A 7,062-nucleotide genomic window follows, 5' to 3' on the forward strand; every position below is an offset into this window, starting at 1 on the left:
TCAGAACCATTTCTATGGAATCTCATTGGAGTATTTTTAATGCCTGCCAAGCAGTCCTCCACCAACTTATAAGATATATGTTAACTCTATCACACCCTTCAGAGAACTATCATTCCAACATCAATCTTGTCTTCTTTCCCAGTCTTTCTCAGAGTACAGGAATATAGAAGCAGTTGTGTGTCTTTATTTGCTCATGCATCTTGACAGTTCCTTGAAACTATTGTTAAAACCTCACAAATAGAGCCACAAATAGATAATAGAGAAAAATCATTTATGGCCACTTTTTCTATAAAATGAAAAAATATATATCTTATATACATATATACCTAATAGCTTAATAATGTATTTTAGAAGTGATACATGTTGAAAAGTCTTAATTTGGGAATTTAAACTTACTTTGCATTCTTTCTAGACAAAACCTACATTCAAAATCTGATTCATTTTTCTGGGAAACTTGGCATGAATATCATATTCAGGTGTTTCTTCCCCAGTGAAGAATGGTGATGTGGAAAACTTTGACTATCTTTGCGAAGATCCACACTCAGAGTCTATACATCAGTGGTCTTGCATTATTATAAGACTGAAGGTGTTAGCACACCAATTTTTATGATTGCTATATATAAAAAAAAGAGGTAATCTATCTTCTTGGATGTTTAAGTGAATCTTAACATATTAGTGTACATACAGAGTGTTTATGTTTATAATTCAGTTAGTGTGCAAATGCTGACTTATCGTGGTGAAGCTGAAACTCCAATACTTTGGCCATGTGATGTGAGGAGTCTGCTCACTGGAAAAGATCCTGATGTTGGGGAAGATTGAGGGCAGGAGGAGAAGCGGGCAACAGAGGATGAGATGGTTAGATAGCATCACCAACTCAATGGGCATGAGTTTGAGCAAATTCTGGGAGATGGTAAAGAATAGAGAAGCCTGGTGTGCTGCAGTCCACGAGGTTGCAAAGAGTTGGACATGACTTAGCAACTGAACAACAATCTTTGATACACTATATTTGCAAGTTCCTGTGTAGACAAAATGTCACAAGTAACAAATAAAGCAGAAATATTACCTTTATCTTGGAGCCAAATAAAAATAAAATAAAACAGAAATCATGATTCATAATCTACTCAGCTGCCTTCTAAAATGGATTTATGTCAATTGGTTCTTTTGAGCGCATTGATTGGCATAGATGTGAAAGTTTGGGAATAACATCTGGAAGGGGTGGAATTTATTTTCATTGGAGATTAAGATTTTGTAGTTAGAATCAATTCAGGTAAGAGTGGAATGGGGAAACTAGAGCAGAGGAGCTGATATGGGAAAGGGTTAGGATGTATATAGTGTTAAATGACCCACCATTTGACCAATCTTCCCAGTAATCTAATTGACTTATTTCTTTTGGAAAGTAGTGAAGGGCTGCATAGAGTTTCTATTAATAGGTGAATGACTAGTGAACTGATGACAGCAGGAGCAGTAAAAAGACTATAATACACAGGGAACTGGAGAAACAGCAGGATGATATATGGTTTTCATAAGCTATGGAAATGTCGCGTGTTAGTTTCTCAGTCATGTCCGACTCTTTGTGACCTCATGAAGTGCCAGACCTCCATCCATGGATTCTCCAGGCAAGAATACTGGAGTGGGTTGCCATTGCCTTCTCTAGGGGATCTTCCAGACCCAGGGATCGAACCTCGGTCTCCTACATTGCAGGCAGATTCTTTACTGTTTGAGCCACCAGGAAATGTCAAGGATTCGCGTCACTTACAGCCTCATGTGAGAGAGAACAAAAGTCAGTATATTATTATGGCTGTATCTGAATCTCATGTTATGAATTTGTAAACATAAGAGAGATGCCAATAAATCTCCCTGTTCATTTTATTCAGTATTTTTTCTGTGTGTTTCACTCTGGACAGTTTCTGTTGCAATGTTTTGAAATATATTAATGGTTTCTTTGGCAATGTCTAATCTGGTAATGTGTTTTCTACATCAAGCAATGTAGTTTTCATCTCTGTTTTTTTTTTGTATCTTTCATTTGTCTATCTAATAAGATCAATCTTTCCTCTAACTTCTGAAATGTATGAAATACAGGGATGCTGGTGAGCTGACCACAGGGCTCTTGGCAGTAGTTCAGGAGCCAGGTTGGCATCTATGGATTATGCAAAGGGCACGTTCACAGATCACTCTTCTAGAGCAGAGAACAATACAAAAGGAGAAGGGAGCAGAGCTGACTCTCAAAAGAGTAGGGACTATCATTTCCAGAGCAGCAGTTGTTGAAACACATGAAGTTAATGAGTTTTAGAAGAGTAGTAGGAACTTTCTCAAATGTGATTGTCCTCTTCTAAGTAAATTTTCTACATACCTACCCCTACTGCTTTCCAGTTATGACCAACCTAGGAAGGATCTAAAAAGCAGAGACGTTACTTTGCCAACAAAGGTCCGTCTAGCAAGGCTATGGTTTTTCCAGTAGTCATATATGGATGTGAGAGTCAGACTATAAAGAAAGCTGAGCACCAATGAATTGATGCTTTTCAACTATGGTGCTGGAGAAGATTCTTGAGATTCCCTTGGACAGCAAGGAGATCCAACCAGTCAATTCTAAAGGAAATCAGTCCTGGATATTCATTGGAAGGACTGATGCTAAAGTTGAAACACCAATACTTTGGCCACGTGATGCGAAGAGCTGACTCATTTGAAAGACCCTGATGCTGAGAAAGATTGAAGGTGGGAGGAGGAGGGGACGACAGAGGATGAGGTGGTTGGATGGCATCACTGACTCAATGGACATGAGTTTGAGTGAAGTCCGGGAGTTGGTGATGGATGGGGAAGCCTGGCGTGCTGCAGTCCATGGGGTCGCAAAGAGTCGGACACAACTGAGCCACTGAACTGAACTGAATTGAACTGCTTCCCAACAGTTCCATACAAATACTCATTTCTTGTTTTGCTCAGATTTTTCACCTGACAGTATATTTTTCTTTTGAACATTTTTATTTTGCACTGGTTAACAATGCTGTGATGGTCTCAGGTGAACAGTGAAGGGACTCAGCCATCCTTGTACATGTCTCCCATTTCCCTCAAACCCTGTCCTGTCCAGACTGCCACATGACATGGACCAGAGACAGCATTTTATTAATAATTGTTCAGATGCCAGTGGAAACACCCTTTAATCTTCTCATAAAAATTTACTCGTATTTTTCAAACATTCCTGTCCCAGATATTACCCTAATTCTGATTACTTCTAGAAAACTGGGAGAGTCATAAATCACTGACATGGAATTCCTTCTCCAGGATATTGTACAAGAAGGGAGGGAGAACAAAATAAGAGTTCTTATCCTTAGGTTGTGGGTGCAAACACCAAAGAATGGGCTAGTGGTTCCCAAAGCAAGAATGTCTTCTTATCCTTGAAGTTCTCACAAGTCTGGTTGTCAGCAAAATGAGAAAAATGTATGCTATGTGGTGGAATTTTATAAATTAAACTTTCCAAAAGAAACTGTAACACTTATTCTAAAATGATACACAGGTTACATTGTTGTCATTTAGTCACTAGGTCGTGCATGACTCTTTACAGCTGTAGCCCCCAGGCTCCTCTGTCCATGAGATTTCCCAGGCAAGAATACTGGAGTGGGTTGCCATTTCCTTCTCCAAGGGATCTTCTTGACCCAGGGATCAAACCCAACTCACCTGTGTCTCCTGCATTGGCAAGTGTGTTCTTTACTGCTAAACCACCAAGGAAGTCCATGCAGATTATATCCACATATAAATTCTTCCATTAAAAAATTTAGCATGTAAAATTCAAATTGATTGGATAATTCACTGCCTGATGTAAGGTGGTTTCAAAACCTAAAAGATATTGCTAATATTTTCATAGATCTCCATGACAGCGAGTGAATTCAAAAAGATTTGTTTGGCGGATGTTCATCTTCCTACTTTATCCCTGCTAGTGTATTATTTCATAAAAACATTCTAACCTACTCACATCTCAATATATTTTAAAAGCGTTTGCTACATGTTTCCAAATTCACACTTCTAATACAATTAGTGAATATCTGATTCACCAAAACCTCTGTACCATTGAAATTGCTACCATTATTTACTTTTGCCAATTGGATATGAAAATAATGCTTGATTATTAATCTAATATGCATTTTAAATGACTGGTAAGGTTTCTATTTTGGTATATTTTAATTAATTGTTCAGCTTTCCAGTTTTTGGATCTTGACTGTTAATTTTACTATCATCTTTTAAGCATATTTCATAAGATGAGGCAGTATACTAAGAACCCAGAAAACAATAAGCCTCTAGAAAGGAGAGTTTAGATTGTCCCTTTATTGCCAAACAAAACTTTGCTTTGAAAAATATGGTGAAAGGGAAAAAATAATGCAGATTTCCAGACCTATCACTTAGAGGATGATATTAAGAGACCTGTAATTGGACTCAAGAACCTGATTTATTTTGCAGATGTCTCTACAAAGCCTGGTTAGGGATCCATTGGGTATCCCTCAATTAGGTATCCACCAATTTTCAAAGTCACTGATTAGCTGTGCCTAGTAAAATAAAAACAATCTCATGGCATTCTAAAAGCTCTTAAGATAGACATTTTTCTCCATTGACAAGAGTTCATTGCCAGCAAAAGCTTGCATGCAACTTTCTGCAAATTTTTTCTTTTACAGAAAATACCTTCTCACCACCAAACACATACCAAATTGCTTTGATATTGGGTGGATAGGTTCAGAGTAAGAGGTCAGATTAAAGCCTTATTAGAGTTCTGTTTCCAGATGCCAAAGCATTCACCTGGTAAATAAACTTCCCATTTAGATGTAGAAGATTCAGTACTATGGGTGCTCAGGCAAATAAATTGTGGTCTGTACCTAGAATAGTGCCCTTCATATAATAACTCAAAAAGAGTTATTGAATGCATGATATTGAATGAATGCATTTTGAGATGCAATTATAAGCAAAGATGAAGTTGAGGAAGCAGTGACAGATTTTATTTTCTTTGGCTTCAAAATCACTGAGGATGGTGACTGCAGTCATGAAATTAAATGACACTTGGTCCTTGGAAGAAAAGCTGTTACAAAACTAGATAGCAAATAAAAAAGCAGAGACATCACTTTGCTGACAAAGGTCCGTATAATCAAAGCTATGGTTTTTCCAGTAGTCATGTACAGATGTGAGAGTTGGACCATAAAGAAGGCTGAGTGCTGAAGAACTGATGTTTACGAATTGTGCTGGAGAAGCCTCTTGAGAGTCCCTTGGACTCACAGGAGATCAAACTAGTCAATCCTAAAGGAAATCAACCCTGAATATACACTGGAAGGACTGATGCTGAAGCTGAAGCTCCAATACTTTGGCCACCTGATGCTAAGAGCCTACTCATTGGAAAGACTCTGATGCTAGGCAAGATTGGAGGCAAAAGGAGAAGGGAGCAGCAGAGGATGTGATGGTTGGATGGCATCACTGACTCAGTGGACATGAATTTGAGCAAACTCCAGGAGATAGTGAAGGACAGGGTAGCCTGGCGTGCTGTTGTCCATGGGGTCACAAAGAGTTGGAAGCAACTTAGCGACTGAACAACAGCAACATGAAGTTTTATTTCACCAGCATTGTTTCAGATTCTATACCTGAGCAACATTTTTTTCCCCCTTTCAAGCCTTCCCTATCTTTGTCTTTTTTCTTTTCCACCCTCTCCCCACACCACTAGAAAGGAAACAGAAGTGCTTGTGTGCTGCATTGCTTTATCCTGATAATAAATAGCGTAATAGAGAATGGGTTTTTCTACAAGAAACAGGATGTCAAGTATTCTTTAAAATATAGCAGTCTTTTCACCCTGCTGTCGAGAAAGTTCTATAATCAATTTATAAATTTGTATTACAGGTATATCTTGCAGGCCATGATCACCTCCAGAGATGCAGCTCTTGTTGAAATGACAATACTAGATATTTATCAGCTAGTAAGAATTCCACAAAGAAAATGGAAAATACACTTCTATTTTAATGAAGAATGAGGGCTCATCAATTCAGCTACTCTTTGCACAAACAAGAATAGGCAATGTGTTATGTGTGGGCCACGTAATATTTCCTTGTGTGGTCTTTCCTTTCTACTGTGTAGTTATATCTGACTATGGTCTGTTTATTTTGGTAACCAGAGATGGTTTGTACCCATATATGGAATTAAAAAGAATGGAAAAGTGTAGAGGCTTCAAAATATTTTTTGTATCCTCTCAATTTGCCTTTGAAACCATTGACCTTAAGTGCCCAGAAAAAAAAACAAATCGTTCCTCCGAAAGTTCTATGCTGGCTGCCTTATTAAGTAAACTCAATTTCTTTGGATCATAGAAAAAAATATTTTGACACTTTCAATAAAGTTCTGGTTTAAATTCAGAAGGAAACCTAGTCTATGGTCAATTCTGCTCATTTAAATATGTTCTGTAGTACAATCCTTATAATTCTTCCATTCATGCTAAACAATGGCCAAAAGATGCAAATGTTTCAGGAATAAAATATATTATTTTGAGTTTATTCCCTCCCACCCTAGAGAATAGTAATGTATCTGGACTTTAGATAAGAAAATAAGGCAATTGTAGAGGAAATACAAATAAAACACCTGTGATCCAGTGCTCACTATGAGTTAGGAAACTTTACAAATTCATGTCTAAAATCAGCTGATTAGAGTCAAAGAAATGTTTAAAACATGATTACCAAGACTTGTGCATATGAAAGTATGAGGCCCCATAATGCCATGATTTAATTTTCTATTGGTCTAAATTTCATGTGGGCCTATTTCCTAGGATCATTTGAATGTAACAGTTTCTGTTCAAAAAATGTGTTACATTTTTCTAAATAATTTGGTTTACATGTTGTGATAGAGCTGATCAGCATGGCTGTAATTAAGAAAACAAAACATCATTTGTTGCACAAGTAAAGCTTTAAAAACTTGACAGTATTGTAAGTTCTGTAATAAGGCATTAAATAATAATATGGTGTTTCCTATTAAGTTCTCATTTACATGAATTTACATGGGTCTTTAAGAAATTTTCTTGACATGAAGCAAGACTCTATAGTCCTTGCCACATCA

The sequence above is a fragment of the Bison bison genome, unplaced genomic scaffold, assembly GCF_000754665.1.
Source record: "Bison bison bison isolate TAMUID 2011002044 unplaced genomic scaffold, Bison_UMD1.0 scf7180017864368, whole genome shotgun sequence".
Taxonomy (NCBI): Eukaryota; Metazoa; Chordata; class Mammalia; order Artiodactyla; family Bovidae; genus Bison; species Bison bison.